This window comes from Puntigrus tetrazona, chromosome 14 (assembly GCF_018831695.1).
Source record: "Puntigrus tetrazona isolate hp1 chromosome 14, ASM1883169v1, whole genome shotgun sequence".
In the NCBI taxonomy this organism is placed as follows: domain Eukaryota; kingdom Metazoa; phylum Chordata; class Actinopteri; order Cypriniformes; family Cyprinidae; genus Puntigrus; species Puntigrus tetrazona.
The window spans coordinates 12067079-12079590 of NC_056712.1; positions in this window are offsets into that span (position 1 = coordinate 12067079).

Genomic DNA, 12512 nt, shown 5'->3' on the forward strand with positions numbered 1-12512 from the left:
TTAATTTGCTGCTCAAGAATTCTCAATGATCAAAACGGTTAGACCGCGTAATTTGTTTAAGCATGACACCATGGAAAGGTCCAAAGAAGGGTTTATTTCAAATGAAAATGTTTTGTAACATTACAAAAATATTTTAATAATTTATAAATATAAAAAAAGTAATTTCTTATCTCAAACTTTTGAACAGTTGTGTAAATAGTAAAATACAAAACTAAGGAAGGAGTAAACTAATTCAATTGCCAGAGTAAAGCGATCAAATATTGAAAGATGTGCTGTTTGAAATAAATAGGGAACAGCATGGAAACAGTGACTAAAGACTGATTCATGCATTTTTTATAATGCATGTTTATAAAAGAAACCGAGACATTATATTCATTTTATATCTGTTTGTCTGTTGCTGTGAAAAGTTTCCTTTAATACAGCTAGAAATCCTAATTTAAGAGAATATGTGGACACATGTGAACAGACTCGCTACGTTCCCATATTCACTTCAGTTTAACCTGTCAGACAGAGACAAAAGAGCTGAGAGGCATTAACAAAGTCTCTTTCCCTGTCACGGTAAGGTTACTAACAGGTCGATGTACTAGTGCAGAAAGGTAATGAAACAGGGTTCACCTCGGCGTTCTCACCTGGGAGGGTCCTCTTCGCCTGCTGTCTGCACAGATGAGAGCTTTAGGCTAAATCTCTGCTCCGGAGGGTGACACCCTTCAGCTCTTTGCCACCTTAATGGCAGGACTCAAGCCAGATAATGATGCTGACAGCCCAACTGTCAGTCTGCCTCTTCCTGCAGCAGCCCCTTAAGAGATCAACGTGGGGCACTGGCCATGAATCCGTGAGACTGCTGCATTTTCAAAAGTCATTAATCTAAACAAAGACACCCCGGAGTCTCCCGCGACTCCCTCCGCTCGGCCTCATCCTCGTCCTCTGCTCAGGATGGAGGAGACGAAGAGTGAGTGCAAAAGAGGCAGCTCAAAGTTGTGCAGGGCTGTGACGGCCTGACATGGAGTCAGTGGGCCTCGCAGGTAAAAGGAAGTGGCCTTTTCAGCACCTTGGAGAGCTCTTGAAAACAGTGCAGCGAGGGCAGCTTTGATGGAGGCTGTGAGTGATGGTTATGCTGGACAAATCAGAGTTCAGAATTCAGTTGAGAATGCATTCTGTGTTTCTGTTAAGCTCCTGATTTAATGTACAGTTTGAAATAACATGCAGGATTGTCATTTAAATTTCACTATGCATGCACAAGATGCCAATATATTTTTATCATTAGGATATTAAGTAAAGGCCATGTTCAATGAAAATATGTCCTACAGTAAATATATCAAAACTTTATTTCTGATTAGCCATTTGCATTGCTAAAAACTTCATTTGAATAACTATGCAGTATTTAGATTTTTTTATTTATTTTTTTTTTGCACCCTTAGATTCCAGATTTTCCAAAATTATCCTACCATAATAGAAAGCTTATTTCTTCAGGTTTCAGATGATAAATCTGGCTGATTTTGGGGTCCTGGGTCACATATGATACTAATAATGTTTGAAATGCCACAATCATCAACATTTGAGGTAAATAAGGAAAATAAAATGTCATTGTTACTTAATATTTCACGATTGTGCATTTATTTTTTATTATTATTATTATTATTATTATTATATTTTTTAAAATGTCTTACTGTTTATCTGTATAGTGATTTTTTGTTTTATTTATTTATTCATTTATATATATTCTACATTGAGGTAAAAATTTACTTAAACATGCTCTACCATGCTAATATATATAAAAGTGATATAAGTATCTTACATCAAGGCTGCATTTATTTAATTAATCAAAAGTACTGTATACATAAAATAAGAAATCATATGTATGTGTGTGTGTTTGTATATGTATATGAATTACAATGTAGTCAATTGTTCTTTTTTAAATCTCCAATTCAGCATTCTATGGGGTGTGACTAATCAATTCTAATCGAAAGAAACTGAAACTCATTTTTATATTCTAAATTTTGCACAAACCTTTCAGTCTCGCTATTGTAAATGAATAAAGTCTGTCTAGGCAACTCTGTTTGGGTGGCATTAAAACAAAGAATCTGGGCTGCGGACTGGACTGTGCCTCATAATGTTTTATGTCTTTTTGATTCGTTTAATTTAATTTTGGAGGTCATAAGTCAGTTTTCCCACCCTCAAGTAATGCGTGAGCTCTGTCAGTGTGTTATATCTCTTCCTCCATCACTATTTCAGCGAGCCCTCAGACTGACACACATGCTGCTTACCACATCCAACCAGCTCCTCCAAAGACCCCTAAATCTGCAAACATGTTGAAGATGAGAGAATGCGAAAGGTGTAGCCCTCAGAATGAAGCCAAAACTGCTTAACAGCAAAGACACCTGGGCCAGAAGAGAGCTGTGGTTACAAAACAGTGACTCCACAGTTGCCGAATGCTAACGCAGATGTTTGGATCCTTATTTTTCTCAGAGATTAACTGGCCAAAACCGAGCTATGATTTAATCTCTGCTCAGATGATCATCAAACGTGAGAGTTACATTACCGCGGAAGATGCATCAGCAAAAGATGATTTTTGCATTTAGGACATTTAGGATCTTTTGAATTGTTGTTAATGAAATGTTTAATGTTTCTCTTCAAGACTGCTTCACAAATGACTAAAACTTATTTAAACAGTTTGTTCTACATCATGATTTTTGCTGCATGCTGAATGCTCAGTTAGACATTGCTGTCAATTGATCAACCTCACCTAACAGTTCATTTATATTAGTTTTGTTTTTGACATGATAGCTAGTTAATTATCCTTTATTGTAAAATGTTACACATTTATCAGTTTATTTGTGTTTTTTGAAAAAGGCAACAGTGAGAAGGTCTGGAAATTAATAATATAGCATAAATAATATTAAAGAACCTATAATAGTGTTTCGCTCAACTTAATTACATGGATTAATTAATTTGTGTAATATTTATTTAAAGCAGATTTTTTTAAGGAAAAAAAAAATTTTTTTGATTGTATGATTGTATCATATTACACAGTTGCTGTATGGCTATGTATGTTTTTTTTTATTAGTGCTATTTTGTTTTGTTTAAAATGTATTTATTTATTATTGCTATCTGATATTAATATCGCTGCATGATACCAAAATGATTTTCATTTAGAAATTGCAAGTGAATTTCACAAGCAATTACACAGAAATAGCAAGTAAAAATTTAAAGTAGAAAATTTGAAATGGTATATTTCTTTATTATTTTTTAAAGAAAAATTATAATGTACCATACGGACTTGTAGTCACACCTATTTGAAAAAAATATTATCAATGTCAGTTTTATTCACACCATCCGCACCTAGCAGCAGGATCAGGAAGCTTAGTGGGGTGTGAAATATCAGCCTAATTTAAAAGTGATTTCTCCCTTATATCTCCTTCAGCTGTGTTCTTCTGACTGCTGTGTTCTTACTACTTTTACTCTAGAAAAAAAATTGAGACACACTATGCCTATCCAACTAGGTCCTTACACATCACAGGCAGGGCCGTAATCAGGCGCCGCATTTGTTGAAACATCATTTTCACTTAAAACAAGGATTCAATATATAACGCAGGCTTCCCACAGTGCTTCGAGATCCCTGGGGCCGCGTAAAGAATCACCACTCGCAAGATTCATCGTAGAGAAACCGTAAATAACTCTAAAAGGCCTGGGCTGGATTTGTTCGTTTGCCTGTGCTCAAGTCTGACATCATCTGGAAAGCATTCCAAGCAAACCTGTCCCGTGTCGTCGCATTTGTCTGAATTCTGCCGGATGAAGCCGATTTTTGGCTCTTGCCTCTGTGTTGCGTGCTGGCTTTTCTCTTAAGAGCAGAAGATGGATCAGAACATCAGCTTTCTTTCAGTAGTAGTGGAGAGCGAGAGAAAGATGAGCCCTTGTAGTGTCTTCCATCTCCTTCTTCTTACCTGTAGTTGGTTCGATCATTAGCAGTCTGCTCGTTCTAGATTAATCTCTGCTGCTTCAGCTGTCGGTGACATGTCAAATCCCTGTGTAAGGAAGAGGAATTTGCCCTCCGCAATGCATTTGCAGAAATTAAAATAGGTACAGGAAGTGAGCAGCATTATGGTCTCTTGAGAGTAGACTGTAACTGAGAGATAAGGGTTGAATGCTGCCAGGCAAAAAGAAAAGGGGGGAAAAAAGAGCTCTCATTCTTTTCCTCATGATAAATGGTTAGGGTTTTTTTTTTGTCTTTTGAGTATTTTATGTAATAACAGCAATAAGTTAGTACAAATTCTGTGTGGCAATACTTTTTGTAACTCTACAACTGTTGGCAGAACAACTGTTGGCAATTGGGGCAATCACACAGGACTTATGTTTCATCTGTGCTATTTTTTGTTGTTGTTGTTGTTGTTTTGGCTTGCATCATGCTAAATTGTTTTTTGTCTGCCAGTTCAATGCAGTTATTATTACATTTTATTTTTACTCCATTCATTTTACATAGACAAAATATTTTCAATATTTTCCCTAAATTACAGTTTAAAATTCTCTCTATATATATTCATTCATTTTCAAAACCACTCGTTTTGGTTGCTGTATATATAATATACACTGCCATTCACAAGTTTAGGGTCAAAACCTTATTTTTAATTGACTATATATTAATATATTACTATTAATATTAACAGTAATATTATTACAATTTAAAATATCTGTTTTCTGTATGTTTTTCAATTTAAAATAGCTTTTTTCTGTATTATGAACCGTGATCTTCCCCCAGGACCTTTTCCAGGAAAGTTACAAGAAATTGTTATTGCTATTATTAATAATAATATTATAAATATACACACACTCTCAGAAATAAAGGTACAAAAGCTGTCACCAGGGCGTTACCTTTTTCAAAGGTACACTTTTGTACCTATTAGGTTCAAAACACTTTAAGTACTAATATGTACCTTTAAGATACCAAAATGAACTCTTTAGGTACAAACATGTGCATTTTGAAAAGGTACCACCCCAGTGATAGCTGTTATACCTTCATTTCTGAGAGTGCATTATATATTAAATACATGTTATTTTCTGTCAATTTAACAAAAACTTTTTTAAGAAGAATTTTTTATGATTATTATAAATAATAAATATAAATAATGGCCACACTTCTTTTTAAAATTCGCGCTATTAACAAACCATTAACTATGACTTTTGCCTCAATAAACTCCTAATTAGCTGCTAATTAATATGGGCTTAGAGATGTAAAATATGGTCATGCAGAACCCATGCTATGGTCATGCTTTGTAAGCACTAATAAACAGCCAATATGTTAAAAATAGGCATACTAATAAACAGCTAGATAATAGTATTGGTCCCTGCTAAAGAGTTACAGAAAAATCTAAATTATATATACGTACCCAACCACAACGGAGGGTCTGTATGTTTCCTTGCCTACATGTAATGTCAGGTTAAAAAGTATTTCTTTTCATTTTTCTTTTTTTATTTCATCTTGGCACCCATTTTCGGTTCCCCATCATGCAAGAGCATTTTTACAGGTAGCATTGCACTCATTTCTGTCTTCCTCGGGCACGTCACCTCTAAAGTGACCACTTCCTGTTCCGCTTCATCTCGGACAGCAGTACGGAGGTATTTAGTCGTCCGAGACGAGGGTTGTCTGTTTTCCTGCGGTTGCTTCACCCGATTCCCCTCCACTGCACACCAGATGTAACCAAAGCAGAGGACAAAACAAGTGCATTATTTTTTCAGAGGCATGTCTAGTATGAGACAGTGATGCGCGCTGACAGGGCCTGCTAATTGGAGTAAATTAATTTACCTCGGGCGCCATGTTCTCACAAAGTGCCGCGCTCCATGTGAATAAGTGATGATCGGCAGGGCTCGTATAAGCCCCGAGTTTTTAAATCATTTAGCAGCGCATTCTGCTAATTAGCACAGAGAAAGCCGGCTTTCAGCTACAATTAAGACGGGCCTCTGTCAGTCAGGGGACCGCAGCCGGGAAGAAGCACTGATTTATTCATCCTGCAAGCAGATGCTGAGTGCATTGGGGGTTTGGATGGAGGGACTTGGAGATGAAGCAAGCAAGGGGATCTGAGAGATGAAGGCAGTGAGGGAGAGGACTGCAGTATGTGTGTGGGTTGTTATTAGTGTGCTGGTGCAGAAATTTTGTTTTATTATTTTTTTCTCCGCAAGAAAAGGCCCAAACAAAGCAATGAGGTAGCGCAGACGAGCTGGTGCAGCACAGTGAGTCTGGCCGTGAGGTAACTTGTGACTGGTCACCTATGGTCTTCACTACCCACGCTTAGATGACAAAACTCTTTCTAGAACTGTAGCAAGGTCGTTACTGTTACGTTTGAGTTAAGATTGAGACTTAATATTATTTCATTTAAGAGTACAGTTCACCCAGAAATGAAAATGATGTCATACACTTACCCTTATGTCATTTCAAATAGACGTTCTCTCAGTTTCTGAACACAAATTAGCATACTTATAATGAAACCTGAGATTTCGGTCTATGCTTCAAAAATGTCATAAAATGTTTGTAAAACGAATCTGTACGAATTGAGTGGTTTATTCCATATTTTCTGCTCTTTTTAGATGATGAACAGATTCATAAACGAATTCAGACTTTTATTCACATTAGTTATGACAAATGGATACGCAAGCATGCTTGCTTGAAGTGTGAGAACCAGTGAGGTTCATTCTTGTACGTTACGCAGCACATTCGACATCCGCAGCTTCCCTAAAAATCATTAGGCAGGTTTGGTTGAGCTTCTGTTTCTGTTTGCTGATCATATGAATAAAAATTAAATCTGTTATTAAGTCTCTTGAGAAGTGTTTCAGCAGTTGTCATCAAAAAAGCAGCTTTAAATGCTCCCCAAAAGTGTCTGCTAAAATAAAATCTTGACATTAAATAACCTGAAAATGAACAAACTAAAATGGCCATAAATATTGTAATATCACAGTTGTACTGTGATTTAAATTATTGTTGTTATTTATTTTATTTAATGTTGTTATTTATTTATTAATGTATATTTTATTTATGCATTTTTTATATATATGATAACCAAATTTTGGACAGACCTATATCTTTTTCTAAATTTGCATTTTAAAAAAATATAACAGTTTTACTTCTCATGTTAATGTTTGCTAAATGTTTGCTAAAACTAAATTAGTAAAATAATTTTAAATAAGCTATTACGAATTTAGCATTTTATCCACAATATGGCAACACTGAGTTGTGACCCTATAAAGTGCATCTCGACTCCAAAGGCAGAGCTCCAACTTTAATAGCTCTAAAATACACACTTTGACGCATAACGTTAACTCATCTGTTTTGAAAGGAGGAAATGCTCTATAGCTTAAGGAAAATATATTTCTGGACCTTCGAGCCAAACGTCCATTATTTTCAGCGATCACTCAACAGTCTACACAGAACATTTCGAGTTTGTCTTGGCTCGGTAAAATCACTAGAACAGTCTGGCAGACCCTTTTAAACAAATTTACAAGGTGCTTGACGCGTAATGAGAGAATGCTTTTCATTCTCGCGTCCAAATATTTGACGGCAACGTGGCGGAAGGTCTGGGTTTTGACGCTGACTAACATCTCTGCCTTCAGGAACGACGCCAGCGGATCCATGTAAGTACATTTTATCGGGCTGTTGAGATAAACAAGGTAGATTTGGCTCCTTTTTTTCTTTCTTTCAGGTGCTTGACGTATCTGTGCGTTTGGCTGTGCCCTCTGCTTTACAGGATCCCTCCTGACCTCCGCTCTGTTTTGCATCTCGAAACACGTCCCGTCGGGCTAATCTCCAACAGATACGAGCCATACATTTTAGATCAGAGGATTAAGCCCATGGTAAAATGCAATGAATCAGTAAAAAGCTACAGTTCTTCCTGCTCGGCCTTGCACATGCGATCTGACGGATGACTCCTAGGGTTCATCTGTAACTCCGACAGCTTCAGTCTATAAACAAAGCCTCATTTCAATTCCGACACCGAGATGTGACACTCGTGCGTCGAACGCTCACCCGAAGCTCCTCCAGCCCTACCGATTTATTCAAGGTCAGGCCCGCGTCTTCGTTTGTCTTATCGCATAATGGCTCGCAGGCTTCTGCAACTTGGAAATTTGCGTCTGGCAGTGAATAATAAATGTCGTTCAGATGAAGCCTCTATAGATTTAGGACCCTGAAATTGTTTGCATGGCGCTGCTTTTTTTCCCTTGGCTAAACTTTGTTGACCAGTATTTATTTGTCAGGTATTCCTGATGCGCTTTTCCTTGGTTATAATTACTTGATTTGGCCGTCTCTCACCAGTGCTAAAAGTCTTTCACTTTGATCTGAAAGTCTTTGCAGGCTCATTGACTGTAATGAGATCTGGAGAATCCATAAAGACGGCTGGGATTTGACTGGGAGCCGAAAACGCGGAGCTGGGAATCAGCAGCATTTCACGGACGGAGCAAACAAAATAAAAAAAAAAGCAGATCTCAGATGACTTGGCAGCGCTTTGCCTTACCCTCCTCTACGCCAGATCCGAACATTAATTTCCCCACAGTCTGGAATTCCTGTGTGGAGCGGGGGGGAATTCACAGGAGAAGGAGGATTGGCATGGAGGCTTCTAGATGTTTCTGTTTGCGGCCCAAAAGGGGCGTCCCGTGATGAGAGCCAGGGTTTCTATAATCTCAAGCGTTGACAAGCGTCCAGTCCATCAATCAGGGGCTCCAGGGTTTCGTTCCTTTGCTTTATCCAGGCCAACTTTCACACAGTCACCGCCGATGTCTGATAAAGCTGCTTTATTGGGTCAAGGAGAGATGGAGAGAGGGCTGCCCTAGCGCTAAGCAAAGGGTTCCTCTGAACGCCGCCCAGACGGCCTTGCCAGTCGTTCGGATGTGTTTCTCCATCAGATAAACATCAGGGAAGCTTTTCCTTCTTAATCTGTCAAAAGGGTTCAGACAGGATCTAAAAATACCCTGTCGGTGTCTGCTCATGATGTCCAACTAAATTAGGGGAGGAGCAGGGCTAAACAGAATTTGCCTCAGACAACTCAAATGAGTCCAGGGTTTTTATTAGATTATACGTCCATAATTACGTTAGGTTTTAAAGTGATAGAGAATAACTCTGACAAAACATGTTGCTGAGTAACGAGATACAATATGCTATTGAAATATAGCTATTTTCAATGATAATTTGTTGTTTTGTATGTTGTCGAGTTATGCTTTTAATATGCAAATTTATGTTTTTCTTCGTTTTTTGTCCCAGGGTTATAATTGAAAGTTAAATGAAAGTCATATTTAAAAATATTTAAAAAATTTTATATATATATATATATATATATATATATATATATATATATATATATATATATATATATATATAGTAAAAATTATACATAGTGCAAAAAAAAAAAAAAGATTTCTACAGTGAAACACTTATAGTGTTTTTTTTTAAGTTGAGGAAACACTGTATATTTATTAATCAAAAGCTTTGAAACTTTCAACAAATGTTTCAACAGCATATTTTATTATTTAAAAGTATCAACAAATGCGAATTGCATATGCAAATGAGATTTGTACATACAGTAACGAGAAATCAGCTTTTGTGCCTGACAATCTGCAAAACCCTTTATAGATGAATCCTTTATTTGTAAGGGAAGGCACGAGGATGTTGATATAGAAATTGCTGCATTACTCACACCTTTAACACAGACAATCTGAGTAAACACCTGCTGTTAACAAACACACATATATGTGGGGCTTAAAGGTTAACACATATCATCAGTATGATTTCACACACCACACACCCCCTTACACAGCTCCATATTTCATGCCAGTCTATCCTATTTATTATTAATGAGCATGTAAATAATCTTTCGCCGACCTGAGGTCTCAGGCTCAATTATTTTGATTGTGTTTTTTCCTCTAGTGTCCCAGCTGAGCTGTGTGGCCCGGCCTGAGAGAGAATCTGAGTCCTATCAGCATAACATATGATTTCATGCTCTCTGCCCTTCTGCTGTAACCTGCTGGAGTACTGCTGACCTTCAAACTTCAATCTCTTTTTCTCAGTTCCTCTTCGCAACCTTCCTTGGCTCGCATTTTATGCTTCTCCTCTCACTTTCTCACTTCTGATTTCATAAATGGTTTGTTTTTTGGAAAACATTCACTTGAACTGATTCACGCATTTATTTAAAACATAGTTTTTGTAATCGCTATTGTTCTCTGCTTGTATGCGATTAGTTGTTTTACTAAAGAGAATATTTCTCAGGCGAGGTTTATTATTTAAAAAAGATAATTCCATGACAAAGTAACAAAAGCTTTTCGAACATTTCTACTGTTAGTGCTTTGGCGAAGTTAATTTTAGCTTATTTATCTTAAAATCTTGCCGTTTCATAATTGTTATATTGGTAGATTGGTAGACTGTTGGTGACAACATGATTCTAGTGTTCACAAATATAAAATACTGTATAGAATTATTACATATTTTGGCTTTCTACTGCTGTAAGAAAGAGAAAATATACTGTAGCAATTATAAACATGGATTTGTAGTATTTAAAACAATAATAGTTCAGTTTAATTCAGTTTAAAATTCAGTTTAATGATAATAAAAGTGTTTTTGTCACATGTTCGTACTCTTTTGTTGTTGTTTTCGTGTGCCATGTGCTCTGTGTGCCCTACTTTCTGTTCTCTGTTAATTATCTTATTGTGTTCAGGTGTGTCTCATTAATTTAGTCATTTACTTTGTGTATTTAAGTCCAGTTTGTTTCGGGTTAGTTTGCCCAATTGTCGTCATGGTGTTGTTCTGTCTGCCTGCAGCTATATTGTTTATTTCGTGTGTAGAAGGTTGAAAGGCTATTTATGTTATATTCTCGTCTAGCGCTCCTACAACCACACCGTGACAGTTTTACATGCAATCAAATATTTTTCTAATGATATATCCAATTTCATAGAATTTAGTCTATTTATATCACAGCTGTATTGGCTATATTTAAGTTTTAACAATGTACTTCGGTATTTCTCTCTACTATAGAGTGCTGAAGGGCCTGTTTGTTGAGTCAAGGCTGAACGTGTTTATTTCTGCTAGACTGGTGGTTAGAGGCCGTGTCCCGTATCACCACAGCGAGTCACTCATTTACACATACACACACACACACACTCTCTCTGTTTGTTCTCCAGTCCATCATTAATGTCCAAATCAAGCCACAAACAAAGGCTCCTTCCCCCCGCGCCTGGCACTTGCTTGCTAATAATTAGCCCGGGGTCATTGTTTTTTGATATCGCGGCGCGAAGGGTAGGTGCATAGAGGAAAGGAGAGAAGAACGAGGTTTCATTTGCATAGCTGTGCTACACTGAAAATTAGCCACTTATTACAAGTGCAGGTCAGCCAGTCGCTCGCACTGTTCAAAAATAATTACCCCAATTCCCGTCACACATTTGTTTTCATTCAACTCCCCGAAGCTCTTGAAAGTCTGAACCTGTGCCCCACAGTGCATTTCTTTGGTCCTAGAGTCATGCATGCTTTTTATACATGCTTGTTTTGTTAGATATTGCGGATGCCGTATCAGACCAAACACGCTGTTATGGGGCTCGGCAGCTCTGCTGAATAGAAATGAGTCATGTGGCTCCCAGTGCTGGCGATACAAGTGATCAATATGAGGAAATGACCCCAAAAACAAACAGAAAAACCCACTCAAACCGCTCTTACGCTCGGGAAATATCTTCGACGCAGTGCAAACAGTAACATAGTAAAAACCAATCGATACATTGATGTGTAAACACATGGCGGCTTGAATGTGTGGAACGTGCGCAGTTCTACCAAAAGGCCTTTATTTTTTCACCGTGTTTTTTTTTGCACGTAAATCTCACGAGTGCTATTTTGAAAAATCTTGTCAGGCTGTCGAAATGAAGTTTGCATGGTGAATGACCACGAGCGAAAGCGGCGGAATCATGCTAAACGTAATCATGCCGCTAATGCGCGCGCATTATTTCCTCTTGTCATCGCCGCACGTGGTTTTCACAGAATTAGTGACATCTCGCATTATTTCGCTGTGATTAATTTGTGTTGGGGGCGTCTAGATGCAAGCGTAACTGCCGCGTGGCAAAGCAAATGATAGCACAACAGCGATTAGCTGTCATTTCCCCAGAGGAGAGGAATATAATATTAAACTAATTCTCCTGTTGAAGTAATCATGTTGTCTGTTCAAGGTGATGGACAACTAAATTAGGAGAACAAGTACTCTACAATTTTATATCTGTGAGTGTTCTGTTTATCTTTGTAATGATAGCACATCACAGACGATTCTTTACAAGCCCCAAAATGACTGATAAAAAGCTGCCTCATTTCCGCAATCAGGGTAAAAAACATACGACAAACATCATAAATCAATAAGCATGTGAGTACTGAGTATTGTAACAGTATAATTATACATTTAGGTACTAAGTAATTATGCACAATTGTTATAATGGACATGTAACATGGACACTGTAAAATAAAATGTGTTGCCAGAAATTCTACATATACCCTCAAATTTTTCCCAAAACAC